The following is a 21,543-nucleotide window of genomic DNA, read 5'->3' as shown; positions in this document are numbered from 1 at the left end:
TTTTCCTCCGTGGCTCCGTTTCGATATCTTTTCCACTAATTCTTGCGTTTTAATTACCATCGCGAGAGGATTTCGTCCAAATACAATACGTTAAACAAAAAATCTTTGGGTTGGCAGATTAAACGTTGTGTCAAAACCGAGATAAAAGCTAAATTGATGACCACGTTGTCCACTAAGAGTCCTCTACGTGCCGTGAGTGGTTTTTAAGATAGCCATTTTTAATTCTTTGCTCTTCAGCGTCGACCTTCCTTTCGCGAGCGCTCTTAGCTCGTCGCAATTAAGAGTAAGTTTTATTAGTTTATTGCGATGATGAGCTCGGCACTCCGCTTTTGTGGTGTTTTTCACGAACCTGTTGTTACCCAGAATTTATCTTGAATGTAGCAGAAACTTGCTTCATTAATTATCGACACATCATTATTTATCATCAGTGTCCTGAAGGATCCTTTCTTCGACGACGATCATAATATTTGTCGTCCAATGATGAATAGGTTCTAACAATAGCATCGATACTCTGAGACGACAGACCAGAATGCCGATAAATACGATAGAACCTCCATTATCTATATTAGTGGGCAGACAAGACTGGATACTCTGTTTTTTTATTTCGATCATTTTCGTTAGTCGTTTTCTCAAGAAAAACTCTTTGTCGTCTTCTACGTCATTTCACTCACTCATTCAGGCTCAGTTACCTACAGTAAACGTTAATAACAGAAACAAAAACTATTAAAAAGATCCCCTTTAACTATCAAAAGACTTCTGCCTTGTTTGAATAATACTTAAATTTGTCATAATAGAATTTGTTCTACAATATTGACGTGATATTGTAAGTATTTCTGATTTAGAAAAGACTGTTAATAGGACTGTTTGTTCGCAAATAAAGATATATTTCACAGTCGTAATTTCACTTTCTTTGACCATTCCATTATTAACGAAATCGAAATTTACTCTTTGACGATCCGTGCATTACTCGAGCATATCGTCAGTGGATAATAAAACGAGAAGTATCCATAAACGATATAAGAAGTAGTATCGTACTAGAATAGATGAAATAAAATACTGTGCGTTCGCCAGAAGTTGACAAGTGGGACATCACCCATCCCCACTCTCGTCGTTTCGACCAATCGTCAAGCTCTGACCAAGAGTGGGGGGATCCAGGCACCAATCAGACCCGCATTCCTTTCGTTAGTCAACTTCTCGCGAATTCACGCTACTATTCAAAGGAATTATGAATCGACAGGGATGAAAGATTCGTCGTGAAAATGCAAACGCGAAGTCGAACCCCGGGGATGATATATGTTCCGGTAATAGCAGAACAGTATTACTGTTTTCTCTTCTTTTGCCTGGACGCGCGCGGACACTGACTGCGCGAAACGGTCGATGACAGATGGCGATTGTCCAGCACTAACGACGTGACCGTGATCTTGAGGGTATCCTTGAACGCGCGTTTCAGTATCCAGCGAAGACAGAAAGTCATTCTTCCATTCTTCCGATCGCCAGTGAACGCTATCAAGGAGCAAGGTTCAACTTATTCCTTTTATCAGTTCGTAAATTCCCTCGCAATACCGGTGGCCACCTTGATAAAGCCAAGATATTCAGACCCCTCGATACGAATATCACTCATAAAGGAAAGGTGTCTTGCTTCTAATTTGAGCAACCCCTTAATGTTCATGCTGAAGTCTGACTGCTTTGAAAAACGATATTTGTTTAATCTAACAGTTTAACGCGTGACAATATTTGTTTTCTTTCAAATTATACGTTAGATGCAATATTGTAAATAATAAAAACAATTTCAAAATAGTTAGAAACGAATCGAATAAAGAAAACAGATCAGTCTTGGTTAACCCGAAAAATATGAGGGTTGAGGGGTTAATGAAGTCTTTCTGCCACAAGAAAATATTTCGTTTCTGCTTAATATCACTTTGATTTGAACGATCTTTTGCAGGATGATAAAACACGGATTTCTAGCGATATAAAATATTAAAAGCTCGTATTACAATGTAACGAAATTAATTTAGTACGGACAGTTCACCCATGCTCGACGTTAAAAATGAAATTTAGCAACGAAAACTGTAAACAGGAGAAAAAGGAAGGGAAACAGCATGTTTGCAGCGATGAAAAAAATTCTGTGTGAGCCAGTTCGTGACGACGCAGCGATGCACGACTTTGATAACTCCTTCCTTTCTCCGTGTCCACGTGATATCCGGGCGAAAGATCGCACCGGCAGCACGGGGGCTTTCAGGCGATCGCTTTACATTCGTGAGAAGTCAATGATCTTGATCGTGATCGTCTGTACGCCCGTTTACCTTCGCGAGAAAGAAGGATACCGCTCCTCGAAACGGTACGTAAAACTACGACCGTTGGTATTTCCACCGTTCCTCGCTGATTACAAGATGCCTCGAATGCCGGCCTTTCGGCTGGAAAATCGATTAGAAAACGCTCAGTGCTTAAATAGAACGATTTATGAATATTCCAACTATTTACAAAAAATTATCTATGCTCATCTTCTTGGTTCAAATGTCTACAACGAATTTTTTCCATTTCTGGGGATAAAGGATGGACTGTTTTCGAAATTTTTTTAGTAGAAAAGTATGCAACGTATTTAACTGTTAATTTTTGTGTTTATTAAGGAATGTTTGGAGATGTTATACGAATTCTTTTATGTAACTTGATCGAGTAATACACGAGTTATTAATTACTGTACCGAAAGTGTCATCGAGTAAATGTAAATGTGCTACATTTATTATCGTTTTTCTTTTTCATTATATCAAACTTTGGTTCGATCCATTAATCCTCGAAACATTAATCTACAATATTCGTCTCAGCAAGAATTATTTTACTTTTAATATGGTTAAAATTTCAATTCGATCGTAGGATTAATTTCTGAAACATCGTGGCCACGAGTTTGAAACATTCGATGTTTCGCTTCTTCGAACGGTGACTTGCCATTTTTGAAAGCTTGATCATTAAGAAAATGCAAACGGAAAGTAATCGATTCTTTTTCTCCCGAGACAGGAGGGAAGGTAACAGTGTGTGGGATTTCAAAAATATCAGGGTACGCGTGTTGTTAGAGGTAACGAACGCGTCAAGCGTGCATGATCGATCACGTATCCCCAGGAAAGCGCCTTGAATTCCGTTACTAGGAAATAACGACGCCAGCTTTCTAGAAGGAAGATGAATTTCTGTTGCTGTCTCGGAGGTTAGACACGGAAACGAGGCGTCAATTATACAGGATACGCGCCATCCTAAATCATCAGCCCATAAATTAATACTGTCGTACAATTTATTATGTTTTATCCTTGATCAACCACGCCCGTGAGAATCTATCCAGACTCCTTCTGAGCAAATATAACATCAGCGAACGTTTCAACCAAACAACTTATAGTAATTTTTATTTGCTTCGTTCGACGATCTAGATCAGTAATTTCCAAACTTTTTGGAAGGTTGGAAGGTTCTATTTAATTTGCAATATTTAAAAATCACACACTTGTGAGCATCTAATCTAAACTGAAAAAACTGATTATTTTGAAATGAAAGTAACTAAAATATTTTCTGAGGCCCTCTAACATAAATATCCAGGAAACAATTTGAGAATAAGTTAATAATGTAAAAGGTTAATGAAACTAGTGTCTCGTATTTTCGGAGCACGTAAATTTCAAGTAATTAACGAGAAGCCCTTCGGTTATTTCGAACGTTGGATCATCGAGGTGCTTGGTCAAGTACTAGAATGCAAAGTACAAGTAAGAAGGGTTAAAGTACGGTCGTGAATACCTTGGGATCTTCTTCAGGGATCCCCTGGGTCGCTTGCCACATCCAGGAAGCGTTCCGGCAGGCGACCACTGACTTTTCGCGAACGTCGATCCGACCGTCCGCGTTCCATTGTTCTCCACGGAGTATTTGCATACGATTTAATGGAACATCGGGGCCCTATTGTGCGTCCCTGGAAACCTTATGTAACGACGTTCAAGGTGATAGTATCTTCGACACGTAATCGCATGCGTAACTTTATCGATGCTACCGGAAAGCCCTTAAACGGATGCTGAGTGTACCTCTGATTTCTTGTTAAACACGTTTAGAATGCGATATCGATAGTGTATGAACACCGTGCTCGACGCACGCTAAGTTTCGAGTACGTAAAACCCGATAATAAAGCCGTATTCGCGCGTCGAAAATAATCTACTATCTATTTTGAGTCGATTGTGTTTTGGAAAAGAGCTCACTACCTTCCAGTAAAAGTTGGGTAGTTTGTTTAAAAAGTTATTCGTACATCCCTCGACACCGTGCAATACTTGTAAAGTTAAGATCACTTTGGAATATTTATTCGATTGAACGGTTTATCTCGAAGTATGAAAAGAGATTGTCTCATCATCGATTTTGACTGATAAACTGATCTTATAAAACAAGAAATCGCGTAAGTAAGAATCGAAGGCGTCGAACGATGGCAATTAATTTAAGGGAGCTCTTTCAACGACCACTTTCACGAACGAATATGAATCGGTAATTATCAGCGGACTTAATGATCCTTTTATAAACCACTTTAAGGCAATAAGCTATTGAAAGTTTCGACGTTCTGCAATCTGAAAATGCACTCGCAGTTTCTCTTCGGGCCTCGTGTATGATTTAATGGAGGATCGCGGATCCATTGCGCAACGAGGAGCCGGCGCGATGCGATCTTCGACACGTAATCACGAACTGCTACCGCTGGATTAATCGCGAGCGTGTGTCCTTTATTGTTCGTAAATCGCTCCAGGGAAGAGTGTGGCCATGAACTTCTCTTGTAACGAGTCTGCGGTCCATGCCCTTTAGACCTGCCCGGATCGAAAATCGAAAATTGAATATTTCTGATTTTCTTTCGATCGAAGAATTGGACCTTTCAATTTCATACTTTGTACGTTTATCTAAATTTTGATATATTATAAGAATCTTTTAAAATTGTTGTGGTCCTAATTTTAATTCAGTGTTTAGTGAATTTTAGAGAACTCATATTTATTTTTCAAATATAAATCAGGAACACGGGGTACAGAATATAATATTTACTGTAATTTTTTACATATAAGAATTTTTTAAAATTGCTGTAGCCATTGTCTTAACTTTAATTCAACGTTTACTGAATTTGAAAAAACCCATATTTACTGCAATTTTTTATTAGATTATTTCTTTAGTTACCATTATGCATTCGATTTATATAAATTTATATGATCAGGAGTATTTGATTTTTTATTTTTAAATATAAATTAAGAGGAAGGGGTACAGAATAGAAAGATATTCCCTATGGTGTATCCTTTCCTATTAATAATAAAATATTAAAAATTACCCTGATTTTGCTTTTCTGCTGCGAAAAGTTCTCCGTCTGACTCACACGGACGAGTCCACTGCGATGTGTCCGCGCGTAGACGACTCGTTTCACTTGTGTTCGTCTTTCGTGAAGCGTGTATCCGTTTCCGGTGGGGCGATCCGCAGAGGACACTCCGGTCACTGAACACGCATAATTCGTTGATAATTATGTAATGATTATATCATTCCGCGATGATCAACGAGGCTCCACTATTTTGGAATTCAATGGACGGCAATTGTATCACCTTCTGATGATTGGAAGCAACGTTTCAACGATTTTACAATGCTAATGTTCATGGATACGTGTAACAGTAATATCACACTGGTTAATAAAAAGATATTCCTTAAATTTATTAACGATAGTGTCCCCGATAATAATTATGTACTATAATTTGATAAGCATACAATTTTAAGGTAGAAGCAAATATACTATCCATGGTCGTGTCTAGGCAGTTTGACGTCCCAGGTAATAATCATCGTCGTTCGTTCAATCATGCATATCATCTCGTTATGTGTACATCTAGTAACGGAATAAGTGTTTGATTATTACTTTCGAGGAGCTAATAATAATAATCTATGTAATTTTACTATTTATACGACAGGAAATGTTTGAAGCAAGAATATATGCTTTTAACGTAGTTCGTTTAATTTTAAAAGACCAGTTCTATATATCGAAGTGTAATACAATATCGTCTTAATATATGCGCATCGAAATCGCAGAAAACACCTGAATATTTTCAACTTATAGAGTCAAAACATTATAAAAAATTTACAGCAAGGAGAAGGGGTTCCTTAAATGCATTTCACGCGCCCACGCCGCGGGAATCGTTTTAAAAAAATTCGAGAGATTACCTTTTTCAGCTGGCAAATTATGGATGATTTTGTCGACTCGTTGAATCGATTCGACGTCAACATTTTAGTGCACCAGCCATTTTTCGTGCCTTAATGCCGTGTCTGCTAGATCACGGAGAAGGTTTCTCTAGCGCAACAGGTTGCAGAACACGGTAATAAACATTCTGGTACAGTTAAACGTGCTCGAAGACCGTGTAACCCGTTGCGTTGTATGTCGGGTATCATCCGAAAAATGGTGTACAACAAAGAGAATGTGTCCAGCAGGTGGTTAGACCTGTTCAACATGTGCGCATCATATGCACGTTGAATACGATCGTGTGCCACCTGAGGAACACGCGGCACAATTGCCAGCCTCTTTAAACCGTCGACTTTCAATTGATATTCTCCCTCGCTCCCCATAATATCTACTAAAAACGACTGTCTGCAATTATCTCGATCCTATTTGGTTCTTACATAATTAATCAATTAATAGACACTGTTGCTGAACATTTGGTACCTCCTGCTGCGATACAACAGCCATCACATATTTAAATTATCGCGTATTAGACGATTCTTAAATAAACGCTTTCGTAAACAAACAGGCTCAGGAGGATCTGTTTAATTTTTAATACAAGAAACTAGTGTATTTTTCTTTAATTTAAAATTAGAAACTACGGAAATCAAAGTATCCAACGATTTTAACCCCTTGACTTACGATTTAATTCCAAATAATATTTCCAACGTATACTATTTAATTTTGTTTAAATTTGCTCGTACAAAAATGTGTTGATTTTAATATATAAGTTCGAGTTTTACAATTCAGTGACTTATGGTGAAATATTAAATTCGAAACGAGTCTCGTGGGGCTGGAAGTGCAACTTTCTAACAGAGTATCTTGCACGGGTGAAATTAGAACTTGGGGTTAGCATCGGACCAGTTCTCAGATTTATCGTTCGAAGAGGTCGCGATCGGAACATAAATATCTTTCAAATATCGCGGGGCAATTACTATCAGTTCTGATAATCGAGCCGATGTAACGCTAAGAAACGAACAGGTCGACGATCGTGACGTCGACCTCGACTCTGATCGCTGAGCCGATCGCTCCGACGATGACGTTAACATACGGCTGCGCTTCGGACAATCGAGAATGATCCAGCAAATTTTAACGCAAATAAGTGTAATGTCTATTTAATACAACCATTGTGAGTTCACTGAATGGGCCAGTTGCCATGATACACGAGACGTTACGCTGCCATTATAAATAAGCAGTTTTTCGAAAGAGAGAAAACTGATTATTCATCGCGGAAGCGTGTGATTGATTTAGAACAGCATAGCAAAGTAATTAAAATTCAGGGGGAAAGAATATTTAAGATCTCGTGCTTGAGAAATAAATCTAGGCTAGAAAAGAGTGTAATAGCTGCAATAAAATGAACGATGAACTCTATGAGTCGTCGATCTACATCTCTCGAGACTATTACATACTAGTTAATTGGGTTCTTAGTTATTAAAATTACCGCAAGAATTCTATTAACAACATTTTGAGGAAGACATTAAACACGCAGATCTATCTTCGTCGAACATTTCTATGGATCGTTTACTGTAGCAAAATATTTATGTATAATTGTAAATTAAATTTGTCTTCTTGTTTTTTACAGTTTTAAATGCAATAGTCGAGACATCGAATTTAAAAGAATGTATTTTCCAACGTTCAACAAAATAAAAATTATAATCTATGTAAGTTTAAGTCTTACAGTTTGTTTGAATCTAGATTATGCTTTACGTTCGTAACTATAATTGCCCTTATTATTCACTGCATTCTTGCCCACCAGTTTGGTCTCTGTATATCTGACCAGGAATGTGGTATTTATTTCCAAGGAACGTTTCGGTTCGCACTCGCGAACGTTTCAGTTTCGTGCAAAATCTGTATCGAAGAGTTCCATCGCACGGAATACTGATTTTTCCTTCAGATGCTCGGAGGAAAGGAATTCGTGACATTCGCGTTGTCACAGGAGTCACGGCTTCGGCATAAATACCGAGATAATACTCATAGATACAAAGTAACCCTACCAGTTATCCTCCGCACGAAGTCTTGGACAGTACTGAAGCGCGATTATGATCCCAGCTCGTTAAAAATATACCAAGCAAAATGCAAGGCATCGTGGACCGTGTCTGGTAAACAACAATCATTACAAGGCTCCCGTTGCGCTGCGTATTGTAATAAAATCGAATTTACAGTCATCGTCCACATTAACACTTTAATTTCTAACGAGGCTGCAACGACCTCTGAATATTTAAAAATATCCTGTGAATATTATTTCCACGAAGATCGTCTCTCGCGCGTTTCGATAATGTCATTCGTATATAAAGATCGTGAAATTTTATTAACTGGGAGAATTAAATTTAATTGTCGGGATACATGTGGATATACTACCGATCGGAAGATTACGGATAAACGTAAAATGAAATGTGTTCGATTTAATTACTCAACTTTATATCGTGCTGAAGAGTAGAAGGCATTCTGTAAATCGTTTAGATATTAATTGTCGTTCTTGTCGTTTTGGAAGCAATTATAGGGGATATTAAAAAGCCCTTTTAATTATATTCGTACATATTTAATTCATCTCTGATCTCCCAGGAACTTTAAGGAGCAACAAAAACGATATATTATTTGATTTTATCGAATAAATACGATAGAATTAAATTTTTTATTCGCAATAGAGAAAGACAAAATTTAAAAAATAAATATTATGAGAATAATACGAATCATGGCAAATTTACATTCAGAATCGACCAGTTATCAAATAGAGTGGATAATAAATGCAACGAGATGGTCGAATAACTTCGCTATTTCTCGCGAGGACTCGAACCAAGGATAATCTGATAAATCTGTATTTCTTTTTACGCGTTATGAAGCACGTAGAGGACAATAACGACGCGGAGGCGACGAAGAGTATGAATTAAACGAGAAGTAATCGGCGATACGGCTCCGTTTCTGCGTATTTAGTCGTCTCCTCGAGACGCGGTGATTTCGGCGTGAATTTACGAGGCGTAGTCCGACGCGAGTAAACTTATCACGTCGAGTAATGAACACTTGTTCGTTTTAAGTAGCCGTCCGGCAATTTGTACGTCAGTCCGTGCCGCGCGACAAGACCGACTTCTATCTGGCGCGAATCTCGCGGCGCGGCTCGTAATCCTCTTTTTGCGGCGCGTATACGCTCGCGAGCGAAGTCGCGGTCGCGGAGGCGTTCCAGACGAAACGACCGAAATTCCACGCTAGCAACGACGCCACCAGCACGAGTACACGATACGCAGATCCCTCTTAATCATGCGACGACTAGCTTCGTTTCACGCTTCTTTCGTGTCCGCGTCTAATTCGTTGTTTCGCGTCCACGTTCGCTTCGTTATCTTGAAACAATCACGCTAGGTATTCGCATGTAAGATCACTGAACAACGAATTAAATACTTCAGTTAATAACTAGACTTTTCGAATTTATTTTAGTCATTTTTCCTCGTAGTTACCTCTATCAATTCTTGAAACAATCATTTCAGTCTAAGAATTGACTGCTTGGGTATAGGGGCAATGAAAAACAGATTCTCAAATGAAATACTACGGTCAGTAACTAGACTTTCCCAATTTATTTTAGTTAGTTTTCCTCTTAGTTATCTTTATCAAGTCTTGAAACAATCATTTCACGCTAAGAATTATCTGCTTGTTTGTGAGGACACTGAAAGATAGATTCTCAACTGAAATACTACGGTCAGTAACTAGACTCCTAATTTTAGTTATTTTTTCGTTGACATTTATTGTTGAAACAATCATTTCATACTAAGAATATTCTACTTGTATATAAGGACACTGAAAGATTCTCAAGTGAAATACTACGGTCAGTAACTAGACTTTCCTAATTTTAGTTATTTTTTCGTTGATATTAATTCCACGTACTTATCGTTCAAATTGCACACAATTACTGACATTCCCCTCGTTATCCCGTTCCTTCGAGTTTCCATAATGAAAAGTAAATATTCATGTTAGAGCGGAGTGCAAAGGGTGCTTCTCTAAAAAGACGAAACGACAGATACGATCCTACCATGTCATCATTTAATTCCTTCTCGTGAATTTCACATATAATATATAAAAATTCCCGCAAAATTTACATGGTGTGCTCACGAATCACGTCTGGAATTTCATTTTAAAAATTCTCTGTCTACGCTACCTCCAACTTTCCAACATTCTGTCCACGAAGAGGACGTTTTCGAGGGCCCCGGATGATCGACGAAGTAATCGGCTACATCGGACCGACGACAACCGTTTCCCTTCGCGAGACAATGGCTGTTACAGCCGTAGTCGCGGGAGAAGAATCAACGAAAACAAGGACAGAAGCAACAGAACTGACCTTCCTTATACACGTGTTCACATAAAACATTACGATCTTTTATGCGGTCACGTTCGCGGCGATAACCCACGACTTCTCGTGCCTTCTTCTACGCGACGGGGCTCGACTCTCCCTCTCCTTTATTATTATCCCCGATTTTTTTTCGCCTTCGTTCCTCCGGTTTCACGTCGGGACTGGGAGGACACCCACCGTACCTCTAAGAATTCCGTGCAACGTGGATTCTTGCGCGCGAGGCAGAAGGTCAGATGATGACTCGCGATTCCGGAAGGGATAATAGGTGGTCTGCATTATTCAGGACCTCGGGATGCAGGAGTGACCGTGCCCGGTGTCGGATCTCACGTTTCCTCGCGGGAGTTCAACGTGTTCATGCAAAAATCTCGACCCGTCGATGGGGCGTAAGGGATATTCGGCGGTCGAATCGAAACATCCTCCGCGCTGTTCGCGAGCTGATCCCTTTCGCGAGAAATAAATTGGCCCGGCGACCGAACGCATCGATCGTTTTCGGCCTTCTCTGCCTGGCAGTTACGTTGCTTTTATGATTTTTCTCGCCAGACGAATCTAATAACCTGCGGTCGGTTCATGCGGTTCTACACAGTCGTTCAATACAGTGTAACGCGTACGAAACACACTCAAAGAAGACATAGGGGCCAATCTTAGTTTCGACATTATTTCATCTGGATATTTCTTTTTATAGATGGAGGAACAGAGCTGACGCTTCGAGCCAATTTGTAATTTAGTCAGAGAAGTAAAATTGAGTTTCTCAAAAAAGAAAAAATTAAATACATAAAAGAATAAATTTGCTTATGCAAATACGTTGAGAGAAAATTGTTCTTTAAATAAAATTATTTTATAAGTAGTGGGTGGTCTTAAATTCCTCATCCAGTATTCCTGTACCTTCTCAATCCTCGATCGATCTTTTGTTTGATTATTACAATGTGAGTGAAATTGAGTTTTCAAGAATGAAAATTTTAAATACATAAAAGAATAAATTTGCTTATGCAAATATGTTGAGAGAAAATTGTTCTTTAAATAAAATTATTTTATAAGGATATTTGGCAAAGTAGACCATAGTGGGTGGTCTTAAATTCCTCATCCAGTATTCCTGTATCTTCTCGGTCCTCGATCGATCCTTTGTTTGATTATTACGATGTGGTTTACGGTGTCCGTTTTTCCCGTTGACTGTCTCCTCTTATTCAGCGTATCCAAAACTTGTCTCTCCATCTTTCCTATTGTTCTCGTAAATTCGATCGCATTACTCCGCTGTTTCAATGTTCTGGTTGGTTGAATACCGCGGCAGAGATGGATTCCTCGTCTGTGGTGCCTTGTTTACAAGGTCCTTGTCTCGAAGACTCCTATCTATTTGTTTATTTTGCTCCTCTTCAATCTGTCTCTGCATACTGTAGTGTGCATTCAAAACAGGCCACCTGAATAGCTTGCATACTTTTGGCAATAGAATTGCCAGGCATCTCCTCGTCCATCGCCATATTCTGTATTTTTCTGTGGCTTCTCTTGCCTGTGTTCGATGGAAATTGTAGACTCGCAATTCGTTATTCCTTCTTATACTTTACAATATTTATTGTTCACCCCATATTTTTAAGTTAGATGTAAGCCTGGCGTTAGCTTATAAAATAATTCACTGAACTTTAACCATACATACATCTCGATTTTATAGTATGAATTACATCGATAACTTAATCTCCATCCATGCAAATTGCAATTTTTCGATGGTAAAAATTGAATCACCATCAGCTTTGAAAAATGGTAGACTAATATTGACCTTTGTTCGTTACGCAACTGTTGCAGGAAATAAATAATTTTAACAGTTTGTTACATATTTGTCGAGATTGCCGTGTGGAAAGTTTTATGTAATTCGCGTAAAAAGCAGGACAAAGGATCGCCTGACTGGAATGAAACGGGAAAAATTTTGAAAGAAAATGGCGTAATCGCGTGGTAGCCGATTCCTACGATCCTTGCAACCATTCATTTCACCGGCGCGAGTGTGGGGAGGGAGGGGTCATTTTTCGAAGGGAAACGAAACGAGAATCGCCCATTAACCGCACGATAGGGTAGAAGACGTCGATGTACCATCGCGTGTGAGAAAGCCACGAAGGAAGACCCCTGGAGGCTTTCTTTACCTGTGTCTTAGAATGTAACGTAGATGCATCGTGTCTCGTTACTTTTCTTATCAACGTTCGAGAGAACGATAAACGCCAGAATTTTCATCCAAAACTTTATATTTTACATCTATTTACCGTGATTATAACATCAGCCCGAATAACATTAGAAAAGAGTGAGTATTATTTGATAATTACATTTACTTTTGTCTCATTGTTCGAACGAGACCTCCACGAAACTCGTTTTAATAATGGATAATGCTTCCTGCGTAATGAAAATCTTAAAATAAATCGCCCCTTCTCGATTTGCAATTCGGCTGGCGAAACATTACGTCTCGAAGTTTACAGCTTTCGTTGCGTGGGTTCGCCACGCGTGTGTGCGTGCACGTATTTGTGGTAGGTGGGCAGTCAATCATGTTCGACCTCGATAAATAATTTTACTGGGACCCTTTGTTGTTGTACATCGACAGGCTACCGCCAGAACATTGCCGTCAGGAAGCTATTGCAAAATGCTCGTACAATGAAGACGCCACGGCATAACTGATTATAGGGTTTCAGCTTTGGAATGCTCGAGATTTCTTATTCGTGCAAGCCAATATTCAATAAATCGTTACGTAAATTTCAGTGGAAACAACGAGAGCATCTTGTAATCGTATCACCATGTGATTTTCGATTTTTCTGTGTCTTCTCGAATTAACCCCTTGTCATACAATAACGAGGCTGACTCGTTACAAGTTCTTGATGTCAAGTTTCACAATCATGAGACTACTGGTCATCAAATCTTATATATTAAAATCAACACATTTTTACATTCACGAAGTATTCGTAAAACAAATCTATTCTCGTGGTCACTTCTTGTACGAACAAATTTAAACAAAATTAAATAGTATACGTTTAAAAAATTATTTGGAATTAAATTGTATGTCAGGGAATATCAAGACGGAATGCATAAATTAGTATCTGACGTAGCAGTGAAAATGTGAGGATTTTAATATTCATGATATAAAAAAATTACGACGTATCGAACTGGTATTGTAAAACACAAGGGGTTGATATTGATATCGATGATTCAAGAAGGAATAAAATCTCGCGTTTAACGCACGGAAAACGACGGAAATGTATGTAAGTTTACGGTTTGTGTAAGAAAACAACGAGACAACTGTGTTAGGTCCGCACAGAGGCGTCCCTTTTCCCGTCAACGGTGATTTACGAAGGAAGTGATTCCCCTCGTTTAAGGCTGCTTTCCACGTGTCGTAGACTTGTAACTTATGCGCGTACATATGGAGACGTAAGTACCTGATGCGGTCATTCTCGCTACAGCGCGGACTCGTAGGCTACGGATAAAATTTTGTCCTTCCACGTTAGAGAACCTTGGGTAAAAAGTGTAAATTATCGCGATGGTGGGAAGGCTGGCGGTAGTAATGCAATGCAAAGAGACGGTGCCGGAAGAATCGCGAGATTTACTGTCCACCCTTAATTGTAATGCTGCGAAGGTGTTACTGATTTGCATCATTTTGTAACTAAATTTACCGCTGGACTCGCCCGGGGGGGAAAAAATATTAAATATGTTACTTAACAGACCGGGTTTCCGTTCGTATCTTGCATCTTGATTTACCGTTTGTCTATTTCAATGATAGTTACCGTCTTGTAAATGTGAACAGTTATTTTAGCGAAGAAGGCATCTGATTTTTCAGGTATTATGTTATTGTGATTCAAAATTCACGAGAAATAATTAGTGAAAAGAGTTAGAGACATATACAGGGTGTTCGGCCACTCCTGGGAAAAATTTTAATGGGGGATTCTAAAGGCCAAAATAAGACGAAAATCAAGAATTCCAATTTGTTGATGAAGGCTTTATTAAACAGTTATTAACGTTTAAAGTTCCGACCGTACTGAATTTTTTTCTCGAAAATGCGCAAGATTTCGAGGGTATGTCTATTCACCGAAAATGATTGTAATTGACACCCGCAACCAAAAATAATTTTTCCAAAACGATTTGAAATTTTTTTTTTTCGTCGAAAAATTTCAATACCTTCTCGAATTTTTTTCTAGAAAGTGGATAGGATTTCGGGGGTATGTCTATTCACCAAAAATGATTGTAATTGACTCCTGTAACTAAAAATAATTTTTTTAGAATGATTTGGAAAATTTTTTTTCGCCGAAAAATTTAGGCACCTACCCCCTGTCGATTTTTCTTAAAAATTCGTTTTTCATTTTTCACAATTTTGTTTGACACCCTACAGAAAAATTGTCTAATACTTTTTTGTAGGTACCCATGAGCTCTACTTCAGAGAAAAGTTTCATTGAAATATATTCACAATTGTAGGAGTTATGGCTGTTTGAAAATTGGACCATTTTTATGGGGTTTTTCTCATTTTGCGGTGTCAAGGACCAACTTTTCGAACATTTTTGCGATTTGTACATATTCTCCATCAAAATACGCGTAGTTTGCTTTTTTAAACGTTAAAATCGTCCAATCCGTCCAGAAGTTATGACGTTTTAAAGATTCCCATGAAAATTCGGGCAGATATTTTTGGCCAAAAATTATATTTTCGGTAAGGAATTTTTTTCTCGAAACTGAGTAGGATTTCGGGGGTATGTCTGTTGACCAAAAATGCTTGCAATTGATCCCTGCAACTAAAAATAATTTTTCCAAGACGATTCGAAAGTCTTTTTTTTCACCCAAAACTTTCAGCACTTACTCGAATTTTTTTCTCGAAAGTGGGTAGGATTTCGGAAATATGTGTATTCACCAAAAATGCTTGCAATTGACCCCTGCAACTAAAAATAATTTTTCCAGAACGATTTGAAATTTTTGAATTTAATTGTTAATAACTTTTTAACGAAGCCTCCATCAACAAATTGGTATTCTTGATTTTTGTCTTATTTTGGTCTCTAGAATCCTCTATTAAAATTTTTCCCAGGGTTGGCCGAACACCCTGTATGTATTTTGTTAAAGAGTACAGAAAATTCTGACCTTTGGAAAGAATTTTTATTTCAATGAGTTTGAGTCGATAAATATACTTCGATTATCTCAACCCTTTTATCATTTTGAGTCAACGAAAATAAATCTCTTCGATGAAAGGAATATTTTCTCGATATCAAATATTGACAAGGTGACTGAAAATACACCATTTACTCGTTCGTCGTTTCGATTTTGGTAGTAAAAATGGCAGGAGCTGTTTATATTTAATCAGACGAAACGAGAAGTGTTTACTCGGTCGCTGAGAGCTTCCTTGGTCTCGCAAATCGAGATAAAAAATAAAATTCTTGAGATCGAATAATACCCGTCTGCTGCTCGATGCAAACATATATCATTAAATATTCTTTCCCTCAAAAATAAAGAAAAAAATTTTCTCATTCGAGACTTTGTTTTCGAGACAATCGAATTTGAAAATTTATAAGATTCGCGTCCGATTGAATAGGAGTGCCTCTGGTACAGTGTGTCTGTCCACTGCCCACTGTTTCTACTTGTGCTAAATTCCAAGTCGTACTCTATTGCAGGCATACACAATGGAATTTTCAAAGCCAATATTCTCGAAAAGAAGCCTCGAACGAACAAATTTTATATCTGATGTACCCTGTATATTTATTACAAAAGAAATATTTCTATTGCAATAAACCCCTCTAGGAAATTTTCGATGTTTACAACTACTCTTTAATAAATAACACTGGAAGTCTTTTTGACGAGGACAATTTTTCTTGCAAGTAGCATTTCACTTTCACCACACTAACTTTTAGAGAATTTTTCTTGCCTCAGTACTGAAGATTGTTTCAATTTTAGAGCAGTTTTTGCAACTCAATATCGAAGAATTTTGATAATGAACTATGCTCGCGAATGTTACAATTAGCGTGCTTGAGGTAGATACATTTATTTTTCCATGCTTAATAACGTCGAAGGTCGTCCCATCGACAAAATACCAGCGGGTATAGTCTTTGATTAGCGAACGGAATCGCGCAAAAATGTCAGGAATGGTTATCTGCGTGGCGAGTAGCTTTGACTTCTTTTATTTCCGAATGCTTATATGGAAACCGGTACCGTGTAATTACCTTGAGATACCGCTATGGTGTTATCACACCCTTTCCTCTTTTCTCTTTGTCGTATCGGGAACCGAGATAAAGATCTTTCCTCGTCTGTCTTTATAAAGTGGTTTGACCCGAGACCTTGACACTTGACTTTGGCCGCATCCTTTCAGCATTGGAGGAGACCCGTTAGCTTCGAAGGTTCTTTGAAGGGTGACCCTACTTTCCACCGCTGAAACTGTTACACCAGGCACAGTAATTTGTTCACAAACCATTCTCGACCTTACGCGTGCAATCAAATATTTTTTTTATCATTTCATCTAAGAATGTAGTATTTGTTATGATAAGAAATGTATCGTTGGTTTAGCCTTTCCAAAGACAGAAATTATAAATCGAAATGATTTCTACATTGTACAAAATTGAATACGATTAACACTGCTATTAATGGCTACACTTTTCTTTTATGTCGATTTTTAAAATTGTGTTTGAATATACTAAAATGTTGATAATGTTGCAAATAACCTTTCGACTGCTTTCCAGTTTAATTCTATATTTGTGTTATTTATTCAGAAGTTCGAGAAATTTTATTTCTGTAAAATTAGCTTATCGGGGAAAATAGATTATTCTGTGTTATTGTAAACATTTGTACTATATTATCAATCCACATTATTTTAAATCATTGCAATATTTTAAGAAAATTAATTCGAAATAATGGTATTCAATCGCAAAGTTGCACGACGATAAAAATACTATAAGAAATGAAGGTAATCATAGCCTGTCCATATTGTGTATTTACTCTCAAATGTTACTCGTTAAATAAATATCAAAGTTTCTAAACCTTACATAATGAACGAATGAAACTGTTAACCTTGCCAATAATCTTTTATTCGAATAAAGTTTACCTACCTCCGCCAAAAACTATCGCGATATGGCAGTGTTCCAGTTTGATCCCAAACATCTTCCGCAATATCTGATCGGAAGTTCAAGTATGATAAACGGACCCTGTGCTCCGATGCTGCTAACGGTACCATCCGATCCTTTCTCTTTCTCGTGCCGTTGTATCTGCAATCACGATGAAAGTCTTCCTCTTGTCTACATGCACAGAGTGACTTGACCTAAGACCCTGGCACTCGATCAACTTAAATTCTTTTCTCACGAGCCCAGCAGCCTTCAAATGTCGCTGATGTTAATCGTTTGTACGGGTAATTGCTGCTGTCGTACGGCCTCGCTGATACGTCAAAATCAAAATTACCGCGTTAACAGTCCTTCCGTTAGCATAAACAATTCCGTTTCTTTGTTTTTTTTTTCACTCTCCATACCTCGATCGATCCACATTTCCAAACGGTCGTTGCTCTGCCGCTTTGTACCGCGAAACAAGTTTGCACTTTTAAAATAGCTTTCGCCCATGCCGCGTTACTCGATGAAAACGAGATTCCTATCTGTGATTTTTAAACAATCTACTCGCGACGAATCGTTTGTCATTTTCCGTCGACGAAATTTCTCTGGGCATATTTAAAAACGACTTTGACTTGGAACACTGTTTTTAACAATTTCGTAATTTAATTCTTTAACTTTCTTTTGTGTATAATAAAAGAAATATATTAGCTGAAAGTAAAAACAGTTCTTTCTGGCCAAACGAACCAATTTCTCAAATATTACAAAAAAGTTTCTCTTAAATATTTCTCATTTTCATATATAATGTCGTAATGAAAGTATATTCAAAGAGAATGTAAATTAATAGGGCCACTATTTGAGAACCAGCAGGCTGTTTTATGGTTAGTTTCGGTCTGCTCTTGGGTTTCAATGTCACGAGCGTTCTAACGGTGTTCCAAATCGCTAGCCGCGTGTTCCACGCTCGTTTTTGGTCCGCGATTTTAATCGGATCGTGACTCCAAAGAATTTCACCGACACGACGTAGCCGAAGGCGAAGAGCAAAGAACCAAATATTCCTCCGTGAAGTAACGGTACAGGGTCCCCGAAATCCTGAGAAGAAAAAAAATAACAAGACCACTCCAGCCATCCGCGACACCGATGAGCGTCCCGTTCTTTTAAGGACTGCCTCTCGTGAATTCGTTCCCATTCACGTTCTGTTTACCCCCTTCAGCCGAACAGCCAACCGTGTAATTTGAATGGAATGTGGCGTTAATCACTCGAACAATTCGTTCCTCGATAATTAGCCCTCAAATTGTTCGTGCAAATTAACGAAACGACCAGCTCGTTATCGGTAGCAATTTCATAACAGAAAACAGTTATATTACAATAAGACAACATTTTATTTTATTAAAAATTTCTATTCTATTTCTATAGAAACCCCGTATAGTTTAAAACTTGTGTCTTATTTTATATGTTAAAATCTTCGTCGAGAAATTGATTTAAATAGATGATAGAATGAAGTCGTTCTTTATGGGAAACTATGAATTTCTAATCTATTTCTATAAAAACCTCGTACAGTTTAAAACTTGTATCTTATTTTATATGTTACGATCTTCTTCGAGAAATTGATTTAAATAGATGATAGAATGAAGTCGTTCTTTATGGGAAACTATGAATTTCTAATCTATTTCTATAAAAAACTCGTACAGTTTAAAACTTGTATCTTATTTTATATGTTAAAATATTCTTCGAGAAATTGATTTAAATAAATGATGGAATGAAGTCGTTTCTTATGGAAAACTACGCGAAGAGAAATTGTTATAGATGATGAATTACCCTCGTTTAAGCAGCCATGATTATTTCTTGTTAATGCGTGCTTTATTAATCCAAGAGAAGTATTACGATCGAGGAAAGACACTCGCCATGCAAGAAGTTTCATGTTGATTTATTATTTCGTGTACGCTCGCAGACACGGGGCATATTATGGAAAAATTACATCGTGTATTCGAGTTCGTGTAATGATTGTTCTAATACTCCTCGATGCATTGTTACAGATCCGTTTATATTATCCGAGCTTTCCCTTTACGAATAGTGCCGGAACGAAGCGGAATTTTCATGTCGTGATTATACAGCGGCGCACTACTGCGGCCAATTATTCACATCGAGATCACTGAGCACCACAGACGCTTCATTATTACTCTGTAACTTTAATTTTTGTATACGCCTACTTCTATTAACGAAAATTTTACTGTTACATAAAAGAGGACACGATTTCTGTCAAGAGTCGTACAGAAAATATTCCTTCGAATGACACAATATACATAATAGACAATAGACTCTGATAAAATTTATGTAATGTATTTTACGTTAGAGGCAAAAATAAAAATAATAGAATAATACCTTATTTTCCAAGTTGGAATGATGTTTTTACACGTAAAAAATTTTATGGAAATACGTTGAGACATTTAATAAAATCTGAAAATATCGCGCAGCGGAAGAGATCGTCAGTGATTGGAAATTGATAATTTAAATGATCCATTTCTGAGATCAGATAGAGCAACAGGGACTAGTAGTCGAGAAGATTCGTAAAAGTCTTAAGCAAACGCAATAAACGTTTGACTGCATTGAAGATTCGATCGCACGTTAGTGAAAGTCGTTAAAATCCAATCGGTATTACAACAATAAAAAGACGTTTAATAGAAGCTAGTCTTCACGGTCGAGTTACGAAGAAAAAGTTGTTTCTGCTGGAAGGAAATCAATCGTAACGTTTCCAGTTGGCTAAATTGCACGAGCAGTTGTTGAACGGAATCGAAGTTCTTTGATTCGACGGAATTTAAGTTTTATATGCTTTTGGAAATAATTGTCGACTTTATACACGACTGTCGAAGCAAAAATGCGAGAAGATAATTCAATCATACAAGGGATAATAGATTATGTTAAAATCAATAGATATCAAGATTTTTAAAAATAGTAGTCTTCTCGATCTCTAGATTTTAGACAGATTTAAATGACGTAGAATGAAATGGTTAGAGAAATAACAAAAATTGTTAAACAGTTAGAAACGACACGACAGAGGTTTCTTCTACGAAAAGACACTTTTATAGAATTTTTCTTAATGTTCTTTTAATATTCGAAGGCAAAGTTTTTAATAAAATGTTTTAAAGCTCGAAGGGTGCTTAAAATTTTTGAGTGGTATTATACAGAGCGTTCATAAATTCAGTGTTTACATGCGGTCTTTAGAACAATAAACACGACGTTACAGTTGCAACAATCTCGGCTGATCGCTCGAGCCACTATTTCAACGTCAAACGTGACTCTAATTTTTACGTAAGCTTGTCTCCGTGGCTGTGGTGGGGACAACCTGTCAGTAGCCTTGAATGGATAATTAATTCAGATCCCACTGTAGCATCGATTCAAGAAAAAGGCTTCGATTCACCATTTATATTATATTATATATTTAATAATTAGAAAATCCATGTCGTTTAACGGGTTAAAGTATTAAAAATTATATAATTCTGTGAATCGATGTAATTAGAAATGTTTATTTAAATATTTTTAAACAGCACGTACGGCTAATCTCACGCGTCACTCGCAGATACGCAAAATATATGCACATATGCAAAATATGCAAATTGTAACACGCGTTGTTAATAATCCTTAAAAGACAAAACGAATGACTGTTCCCGTCTCATTATTTTAACATTATTCCACGGAAATATTCATTTGCATCCAACGCCTACAGTCTAAATTTCTCACAACCCGTTCCGAGCGGGTCAACCTGTTTCTTCTACTGTTTGGGAATGTCGATTTGTGGGTACTACGGGTTGCATTAATCTCGCGTTACGATCATGCTGATAATTCTTTTTCAAATCTGCATGTACAGTCGAAGCTAAAATAAAAATTTTCGAATACAAAGTATTAGGTAAATACCTTGGTCGTAAATATTGTAGAATGAGATTCTAAATTTTAGATGAACA

The 21,543-nt window shown here is 37.5% G+C and overlaps 1 protein-coding gene and 1 long non-coding RNA gene across 3 annotated transcripts in view; one reads left to right on the top strand and one right to left on the bottom strand.

Moving 5' to 3' along the window:
• The window catches only part of LOC143340233 (uncharacterized), a 280,744-nt gene that overhangs the window by 229,014 nt on the left and 30,187 nt on the right, over positions 1-21,543 (top strand). The window lies entirely within an intron of this gene.
• Positions 4,514-21,543, bottom strand: part of LOC143340259 (uncharacterized) — a 57,837-nt gene continuing 40,807 nt past the window's right edge. The window contains exons 2-3 of one of the 2 annotated variants that reach the window (XR_013079400.1): positions 5,312-5,472; positions 4,514-4,805 (exon numbers count right to left, since the gene is read on the bottom strand). This is a non-coding gene — a long non-coding RNA (uncharacterized LOC143340259). Of the gene's footprint in view, positions 4,806-5,311; positions 5,473-16,720; positions 16,848-21,543 lie in introns of those variants that run through there. The other variant, XR_013079401.1, reaches the window with a different exon arrangement.

Source organism: Colletes latitarsis, chromosome 3 (genome assembly GCF_051014445.1).
Source record: "Colletes latitarsis isolate SP2378_abdomen chromosome 3, iyColLati1, whole genome shotgun sequence".
NCBI classification, from domain to species: domain Eukaryota; kingdom Metazoa; phylum Arthropoda; class Insecta; order Hymenoptera; family Colletidae; genus Colletes; species Colletes latitarsis.
The sequence above is the reverse complement of the archived record's forward strand: the minus strand, read 5'-3'. Positions and strand labels throughout refer to the sequence as shown.